Source organism: Nothobranchius furzeri, chromosome 1 (genome assembly GCF_043380555.1).
Source record: "Nothobranchius furzeri strain GRZ-AD chromosome 1, NfurGRZ-RIMD1, whole genome shotgun sequence".
NCBI lineage: Eukaryota > Metazoa > Chordata > Actinopteri > Cyprinodontiformes > Nothobranchiidae > Nothobranchius > Nothobranchius furzeri.
The window spans coordinates 28,258,146-28,268,412 of NC_091741.1; positions in this window are offsets into that span (position 1 = coordinate 28,258,146).

Consider the following 10,267-nt stretch of genomic DNA (forward strand, 5'->3'; position numbering starts at 1 on the left):
AAGGAGCCAGAGATAGGAAGTCATTTTGGATTGAGATATTGTGCTGTATGGATGGTTTTGCTGGGATGACAAGTAGTTCCGTTTTAGAGAGGTTGAGTTGGAGATGGTGGGATTTCATCCATTTTGATATGTCAGAGAGACAGTTTGATATTCGTGCAGAGACAGTGTGGTCGTCCGGTGGAAATGACAGATAGAGCTGGGTGTCGTCTGCATAGCAGTGGTAGGAGAAGCCATGTGATCGAATGATCTCACCCAGTGAGGTGGTGTATATGGCAAAGAGAAGAGGTCCTAGTACAGAGCCCTGGGGGACTCCTGTGGCAAGGTGGTGCACGGTAGAGGACTGTCCAAGCCAAGATACGCTGAATGATCATCCTGTGAGGTACGATTCAAACCAAACCATTATTTAGCTAGTGAATCTATGTGAGGTGAGGAGCAGAGGATCAACTGAAATGCTGTTTGGAAATGATTATATTTAAAGTTACCATACCAATATAACAAAGAGTGAAAAATTGACAGGGGTCAGAATTGGGGGTCGATCGGTTTGGTTAGGGTCAGATGTGCCTGTTTCAGGAAGTAAAATTCAGGTAGAGGAGAAAGTAGCTTCAGACAACAGGATTTAGACATTCATTTCCTGATATTTGGAACTCTCGCCTCTAATTGGTTAACAGCAAAACAACTCTACTACTGACTTTGTTTACTCTGCGACGTTGATGTTTTATCTCCACAAATAACTCCAGCCTGGAGGAGTTCTGCTGTGTTCTGGAGTTCCTAATGCTAACTGTTAGCTTCTACTTCCCGAGACGTTGAATGCTGATTCCTGGATGATAAAAAACAACAGCCCCCGTCGTGAGCCCGGATGGGTGACTCCATGAATGTTTAATGACAGTGTGACGTAGATCTGTCAAGCCATTAAAACAGCATTTTACCATCTATTTTCTAACAGAGGCTAAATGGAGGAGATTGATGTAGGAGACTATTTTTATGCTCAGCCTGCGTGAAAGACTCAGAGTGACTGATTACAATCAGAAAAACTAATTAAAGCATGATTTTGCAGTGAACCACACCTTTAACAAGTGAGCACAAAAGAGGTGTTTTATATAAACATAATCTTAAGTTGCTGTCAGATCTGAACCAACTCTGAATCATTAATGTATGAGTTTGTTCAGGAGGTCAATTTTAGATGCTGAAATTAATGAACATGCTCCCAAATCTCTTCATATTACATTCTGAGACCAATGGGGCCTCTGAGGCTTGTAAACCATGTTTCTTAGTTAGACATACAGTAATACTCTTTTTATGAAGAGGGAGAAGCTACAGTATGCTTTTGCAATAGGACCTGGGGGATGGGAAAGGGTATGTTCATGTAAGTCTTTGGCCCCTTGATGTCCTCAACTGTCCTTGCTTCCTGCTCCCCACAAACCTGTCTCGTCAGCACACCTGTCCTTATTCAGGACGCTGCTCACCTCCATTTATGATGTTTTTCTGCCTCTTCATGCTTGCTTTGGTACAGTGCCAGTCCGACATCAGGGGTCTAAATAAAACGTGAGGTTATAAGAATTCTGTCTCTTGGTGCATGCTTTTGCAACATGCCCCATGTGTTTACTTAATCTGTGTGCACAGTATGGAAACAGACATCATTCTGTTAGAGACCAAGTGATAGACCAATGTTTGGGTTCAGTAACTTTAACCCCTCAATGTAAACAAATAGGACCTTTTTCTGACTAAAACCTGAGAAAGATCAGATAGCTTTTGCAGAAGTGGACTTTTGGAGATGTCGGTGGTTCGGACCTTTCAGCTGTTTGTTGTGTTCACTTTTCAAGCTGAAATTAGATTGATTATTTAAAAAAAACACCATTAGAGTGTGGAGCAAAACAACAAAGATGGCATTGACTCAGGAACGCTGCTCTTTTGAATTGGCTTTGGCATCAAATTAGAGTTGGGACTTTCTTTGAGACATGAGCAGATTTATCCATCTACTTTCAGCCACTAATCCGGAGTCGGGTCGAAGGGGCAGCAGCCTCAATGGAGAGACCCAGACTACCCTCTCCCCAGCTACTTGGGCCAGCCCCTCCGAGGGAATCCCAAGGTGTTCCCTGGCCGACTGAGAGACATAGTCCCTCCGGCGTGTCCTGGGTCTTCCTTGATGTCTCCTCCCAGTTGGACGTGCACGGGAAACCTCACTAGTGAGGCATCCAGGAGGCATCCTGACCAGATGCCCAAGCCACCTCAACTGGCTACTCTCGATACGCAGGAGCAGCGGGTCTATTCCGAACCCCTCTCGGATGATTGAGCTTCTCACCTTATGAGAGTGACCTGCATTGAAAATCCATTTCAGCCTCTTGTATCTGCGATCTCGGTCTTTCTGTCACTACCCAAAGCTCGTGACCATAGATGAGGGTATAACGTAGATCGATCGATAAATCTCTTCACCTCGACTGACCAGTACAACACCCACATCACTGCAGGTATGCACCAATCCGCGTACCGGTCTCACGCTCCATCTTTCCCTCGCTGGTGAACAAGACCTCGAGATACTTCAACTTCTCCACTCGGGGCAGGACCTCATCCCTGACCCGGAAAAGGCATTCTACCCTTTTCCATTCCAAGACCATGGTCTCGGATTTAGAGGAGCCGATCCCAGCCGCATCACACGAGGCTGCAAAGTGAGCATAATACATGAGCAGATAAAGATACAGAAGTAATTTATTTTTGAAAAAGGATGTATTTGCTTCTTCTTTGATGGTGTATGGAAAGATGACTTTCAAAGTCGCGTTGTGAATTGTTCTGATTGACCCTAGCGCTGTCCAATTGCGTGCAGAGACCACTGAAAGACAACTTTCACCCCACAACTGAGATCCATCAATGTCTCATGGCCAGACTACAAATCTACATAATAGCATGGCTTGCCAGGTTGTCAACTGGTCCAAATGATGGCCCAAAAATGCTAAAAATAATATTTCCTTGTCTGACAGTTTGTTAGGGAATAGACTTTAAAACCGTATTCATGATTTCCTAAACTGAAGGGGTGGATTTTTAGGAAGTTAATTTTTTATTTTGACCCCAAGGGCTCCATACTTTTTTTTTTTTCAACCTTTGGTAAAATGTTTGGGAACATGTTCTCATTTACAAACATGACCTGGCCAAGAGGTCTTGGAAGGAAGTGCAAAATAAATAAATAAATAAATAAAATATATACAACAAAAGAAAAAACAGATCAGACATAACAGGCACTTTGGTGTTCATGAGGGTCATGCTAGTCATTAAAGATTTTTGGGAATCTTCTCTCTCTCTCTCTCTGCATTTGACTCCTTTCATCCACTAACTTGTGGCATTTGTGCTTTCATGCAACACAATGATTAACAATATTTTTAAAAGTCACAATTTCCCACACTTCAATCAGACAACATCATTTGCCTCAAAGGTTTTGGATGTGATGGCTGGTTCAACAAGTTATTTTAGTTGAATTTTGAGTAATCTGATTATAAGTTACATTAAATATTCTGTCTTTTGACATTTGGCAGAATCAACAAAATCCTTCAAATGAGGTCCGGGAGTGTTTTGTGGCCTCAAGTTGACCCTATTAACCTCCAGAGGATGCACTGATCTATAGATATTAAGCTAGCAAGTAAAACACTACACAGGGAACTTCGTAGGTTTGTAAAACAAATGTACTTTTTTAAAAACCTGTTCATGTTCTGCATCATGACAAGTACACAATGTGAATGCTTATCTGAGAATTTCCTCACTTTGTTTAGTAATCCCTCATGTTTAAAAGATAAATGCCTGGAGTCAAAGATGTTCTAACAACTTCGTCTTTTTTCAACTGACTTTTAAACGTCTAATTAGTTTTAGTTCTGCAGTCATCACTCCTGCACCATGCACAACTTGGCACACAAATGCACAAAACAGATATTTAAAAATGGGAATTTTTGCAAAAACAACAATAATCAACTAAACCACTGCACTTGTGCAGATCGGATGCATTTGCACAGAGATGTGTACCCAACAGGAACTACTTTGTGTCAGTGTTGCACACTCCACAGTTGCTTCTGCAAGCTGCAAGATTTATAGTCAGAGCAACAGAGTTCAGAACTCTATTGTGTAAATGCAGCATTTAATTAACCGTATAAAATATGTCTTGACGTTCGTTGTGACACATCTGTAAACACTTTAAAGTCTTTGTTTTGCACTAAACATTTCAGTTTTCACTTTCCTGTCATGACAAAGCAAATTGGCTTCCATCTTGCACAATCTTTCTTTGTTACCCCATGAAACACAACCTCCTTGTGTTAATTTTCAATGTTACCGTTTGTTTCGGTGACCCACTTTCTGTACAGTCTGATCCGTTGTAATTGTAAAAGTAGGAGGGAGACTCTTTCCTACTTGAATTCATCAAGTGTTTTCTGCAAGCATTGCCACTGAGCCAGCTGGCACCACCCTAAAACCTACAGACTTCAGTGGAATGCATTTGTTTCTAACCCCAGTGGAGCTTACCTGCTTTAACATGTCCCAGTGTTAGCTGCAGCAGTTTCTACACATTTAAACAGCAAATATAAGTTAAAACATCATCTCAGTCTAAACAGAATCACCACAGACCTATGGCAACTTATAGAAGCCACTTTCTCAGACAAACCTATTCAGTTTCGCATTAGATCTAATGAATCAATGGTAGCATTTAGACATTACATAAGGTGAAGGCAACCTGCTGAAGTTCAAACTGAGCATCATGGAGAAGGAGAAATTAGATTTAAAGGTGGAATGTGGAACAATTTAACAAGAAGCTTTTAGAGGTGTGCAGAATAAAGGTACAGTATTTCCTTTAAAAGACACATTTTAATTTAAAAAATAATCAAATATTTCTTTTGACGGGCACAACACTGGGTTTATGTTTACATCTACCAGCCAATGGTGTCACGCTGTGAGTTGGAGGAGTTGGACCCAATATGCAGATACCCAGAATGACACAAGGCAGGAGAAGATGTAAAGGAAAACATTCTTTATTAAGAATGACGAGCAAAAAATAAATCCTAATAGGGCACAAAGCCAAAAATCCTGGAAGGGCACGAAGCCAGACACCTAGAGACCTCTGGGAGTTGACGTCACTTCTCCCGGCATGCAACAGTTCGAATCGAAACGGCGCCATCTTGCACTGTAAAAAAAAGTCCAGTGAACTTAAAAAAGTAAACCAGTTGCAATACAATTTTAAGTTCAGTCAACTTTTTAGGTGCTTGTTTTTTCTGTATTAACTTAACATTTTGCAAGTTAAAAAGTTCAACTGACTTAAAACTTTAAACACTCCAAACAAATTGCAAGTTGGATTTTTAACAGTGTGGCAGGCAGAAGCCCGCAGCTGGGCTATTTGTTGTCATAAAACTCAAACGGGAAATATGGTAGATTCCTGTTGTGCCCCAGGATGCAGAACAGACGCGGACGACATAAGGAATGAGCCATCTACAGGATTCCCCAAGATCCGGAGCGCCGCAAACGTAGGAGCATTGTAATAAAACGCGCTAGTGACCGGGCGAAAATGAAGCTGTGGGATCCCGAGAGTAAAGGTTTTCACTTATAAAGCGACCGCTTCATATCAGGTACTTAAACCAACGTTTCCTCAACTGTGTGTGGTATTTATTTTAAATGCTTTTATTACGATTCTTAGTGGGCTTCCTAAACTTATTTTGGCGTGGCTTTTTCTGTCTTATTACTCACAGCAACAAGTAAACATCACGTAAAACGTTGCCTCGTGAGTTCTGCATGCTGCCGTTTACGTGTTTTATGATCACAGCAATTAACCGGCTAAGCTGTATTTCATTTTTAAGCCATGGTTGATCAATTATCAGATCACACATAAAAAGCACTTTGGATTGCTGTTATCTGTCTCACCGAGACGGATCTCAGACAGATCCTGAGACGCTCCTGCCTGACATATTTATCTTATTCACGGAAAAAATCTGACTAGTGATTTCTTGCCGTTCAGTTTATGCGTTCAAACAGCACAGCACTCTATTTAAACTACTTACATGTAAATCTATGTTATTTGTCCATCCATCCATTTTCATCCGCTTATCAGGTCACGGGGGCAGTAGCCTAAGTCGCGAGGCCCAGACTTCCCTCTCCCCAGCCACTTGGGCCAGCTCCTCTGGGAAAATCCCAAGGCGCTCCCTGGCCAGGTCCGCTCCAACAGCTTCTGGCGTTTTGTAAAAGTATCCCAGGAGCATGGTAAGTGTCGTAGATGTTTAATTTATTTAATTTCTGACTATATAAAATTATTTCTTTGGTTTTAAAGTGTGAAGTAAACTCCGACGGAGTAAAATCCAAGCGGATCCCATTCATTTTGTTTACCTTTGTTGCCTGCCAACATGGCATCTACTCTCTGAGTGTCACGTGACGTCCGGCGCTCTATGGGCCAACAACACGTTGAGACGCAGACAGGGTTTTATACACAAGGGCTGGGTGATTAGGGAATTGTGCACAGGTGAGACAAATAAACAGAGGAGGAGCACAACGGAGCAGGGGAGGAAACCAGACCTAAAAATGGGGAAGGGAGCAAAATGAACTAGAGGGAGAATACTGACTAGATAAAACTAACAGAAGACTAATGATAAATGAGGTGACTAAGGGAAAATGTGAGGGAAACCTAGAGAGAGCCTGGAGAGGGCTGGGGAAGCACAGGGACACTGAAACCTAGGGGGAACACCTAAGGGGAAAAACGTGGAGTGGGCTGAGGAACACAAGGAGGCACATGAGGAGGGATGCAGACAAGGAGACACATGAGGAACACAAGGAGACACATAAGGGGAACCTAGAGAGGGATGGAGAACACAAGGTGACACATGAGGGAGACGCAGAACGCAGACCATGACAACCCCCCCCCCCCCACCACCACCACCACCACCACCAAGGGGCGGACACCAGACGCCCACCAGACACACACACAAAATGAAAAACAAGTGGGCCAGGGACCTGGGAAGATTGGAAGGCCAGCGACGGGGAACCAGGAGCCGGGAAAAGAGGGCTCTGGGGAACATGGAGGCTCTCATGGAGGGACTCAGGAGACTGAAGGGACGAAGACTCTAAAGACTGAGGGGACGAAGACTCTGGAGATTGAGGGGACGAAGACTCTGGAGACGGAGGGGGTGAAGACTCTGGAGACTGAGGGGATGAAGACTCTGGAGGAGGATGAGGGGACGAAGACACTGGTGGAGGATGAGGAAGGGATGAAGACTCTGGTGGAGGATGAGGAAGGGACGAAGACTCTGGCGGAGGATGAGGAAGGGACGATGACTCTGGCGGAGGATGAGGAAGGGACGATGACTCTGGTGGAGGATGAGGAAGGGACGAAGACTCTGGCAGAGGATGAAGAAGGGTGGATGACTCTGGCGGAGGAGGATGAAGGGGTGATGACTCTGGAGGATGCAGTGGGGACTCTGGAGGATGATGATGGGACTCTGGAGGATGATGAAGAAGCGGGGACTCTGGAGGATGATGATGTAGCGGGGACTCTGAAGACGGGGAATCAGGAGGCTGAAGAGGGGACTCTGGAGGATGATGATGAAGCGGGGACTCTGGAGGATGATGATGAAGCGGGGACTCTGAAGAGGGGGACTCAGGAGGCTGAAGAGGGGACTCTGGAGACTCTGGAGGATGATGATGAAGCGGAGACTCTGAAGACGGGGCTCAGGAGGCTGAAGAGGGGACGCTGGAGGAGGATGATGAAGCGGGGACTCTGGAGGATGACGATGAAGCGGGGACTCTGAAGAGGGGGGCTCAGGAGGCTGCAGAGGGGATCCTGGAGGATGATGATGAAGCGAGGACTCTGGAGGATGATGATGAAGCGGGGACTCTGAAGAGGGGGACTCAGGAGGCTGAAGAGGGGACTCTGGAGGATGATGATGAAGCGAGGACTCTGGAGGATGATGATGAAGCGGAGACTCTGAAGATGGGGCTCAGGAGGCTGAAGAGGGGACGCTGGAGGAGGATGATGATGAAGGGATGCTGGAGGATGATGATGAAGGGATGCTGGAGGAAGAGGAGAATGAGACGGGGACTCTGGAGCCTCTTGGACAGGCTGTGCTGCTGCAGACAGAACCTCTTGAACAGGTTGGGGTTGCAGAGCAGGAGACACGGACTGACGGTGCTGCTCTGGCCTCAGGAGACTGCCGGTGACGGTGTCAACATTGTTGACGTGTGGAGGTTCAGTCCATCAGAGGAGCGGAGATGGTGCCAGCTATGGTGGAGGTTGAGGGTGAATGGCAGCCCACCAGAGGTGAGGAGGTAGCGCTGTCCGGACCGGGTGAAGGTGTGGAGGTTCGGCCCCTCGTAGATGCTGAGAGGGCGCCTAATAAGACTGAGGCAGCTGACAGATGGAAGTCCACCAGGGAAGAGCCGGTAGCGCTGCCTGGGCCAGATGAAGGTGTGGTGGAGAGTGACGTGGGTGGTTTTGGGTTGCAGCAGAAGGCATCTTGTAGATCCTTAGCAAAAATCCAAAAGCTGACTTCTGCAATAGGGTACAGCTCGAAATAGCGGGGGGCCCGTTGCAGGGCCTTACCATTCAGGCAAAGCACCATAAATGTAACTAGATCAATGTCCAAGCCATCCATGTCCATAAAGCTCACACAGTCCCAAATGAACCTCCGACAGGTGTCCGGGTCACCGTTGAAGGTGTACATCCCATGGCAAAGCGTTGGATTACCTGGGGTTACTGCTGGGTCCTGGGTTCGTTGGTCCATTCTGTCACGCTGTGGGTTGGAGGAGTTGGACCCAATATGCAGATACCCAGAACAACACGAAGCAGGAGAGGATGTAAAGGAAAACATTCTTTATTAAGAATGACGAGCAAAAAGTAAATTCTAGTAGGGCACGAAGCCAGAAACTTAGAGACCTGGGGGGGGGGGGGGGGGGGGGGGGCTAAGCAACGCTGACAAGGATAAGGGACAAACAACACACTGAGACGCAGACAAGGTTTTGTACACAAGGGCTGGGTGATTAGGGAATTGTGCACAGGTGAGACCAATAATCAGAGGAGGAGCACAACGGAGCAGGGGAGGAAACCAGACCTAAACATGGGGAAGGGAGCAAAATGAACTAAAAGGAGAATACTGACTAGATAACACTAACAGAAGACTAATGATAAGTGAGGTGACTAAGGGAAAACGTGAGGGAAACCTAGAGATAGCCTGGAGGGGGCTGGGGTAGAGGGCTGCATTGGGATTGGGTCCTGCCGGGTCCCGCGGGACCCAACACAAATCTCGCGGGAGCGGGCGGTGTGAATTTTGCTGCGGGCGGGAACGGTCGGCTAAAAAAAACTGTGCGGGATCGGGATGAGCATGATGGAGTCGGCAACTGACGTCGAGAAGAAGCTGAAACAAGGTCTTTATGTCACAAAAATCAAGCAAGGCAAGTCAGACATTTGGAGGAGTTTCTCAATTGTTTGTGACAAAGCTGGAAAAGAATTGGACTTTGTCGGTTGCGACAAATGTGCAAAAATACTCGTCTACAATGGACACAAATCCGGCACCTCTGGGTTGAGGCGGCACACCTGCTCTGTTCTCCCCGGTCAAAGTAAGCTGCTTTTCAAGGATAAACCACTTCTCCCTGCACAAATTAAACAAGAAACTATTGAGAAATGTGTGGAAGTGTGCTGCGCAAGCATACGGCCATAAGATTTTGTTGCCGGGAAAGGCTTTGTTGACATAGCGCAACACTTTGTTAATGTTGCCGCTAAATATGGCAAATTTGATGTAAAAGATATTTTACCTCATCCAACCACTGTATCCAGACATGTCGAGGGGTGAGCAACAGCGCTGCAGGCGTCAGTGGCAGCGGACATAAGGCCCATCATTGAAACGTACGGATGCGCCATCACAACAGATATCTGGACGGAGGATTATCATAAAACGTCATTTATATCCGGCACCATCCATTATGCAAACAACGACTTCAACCTAGTTTCCAGGGTGTTATTTGCTGCTCCGTTCGAGAGCGGTGTGTCAAAAACAGGGGAGAATATCAGGAACCTGCTCTTCCAGAAACTCCGTGAGTTTGGAATAGAAGCGACACTTCTGTCTGGCCGTGTTGTGTTTGTCACCGACCGTGGAGCCAACATGGCTGCTGCCCTGCGTGGATACACGAGGCTGAACTGCAACGCGCACATCCTGAACGTCACTCTGTCTAGTGCATTTTCACCAGGCGTGTTGGATGAAACTGCTGAGCTGTCTGAACTGTTGACCAATGCAAAAAAACTGGTGAAATATTTCAAACATTCAGGTCC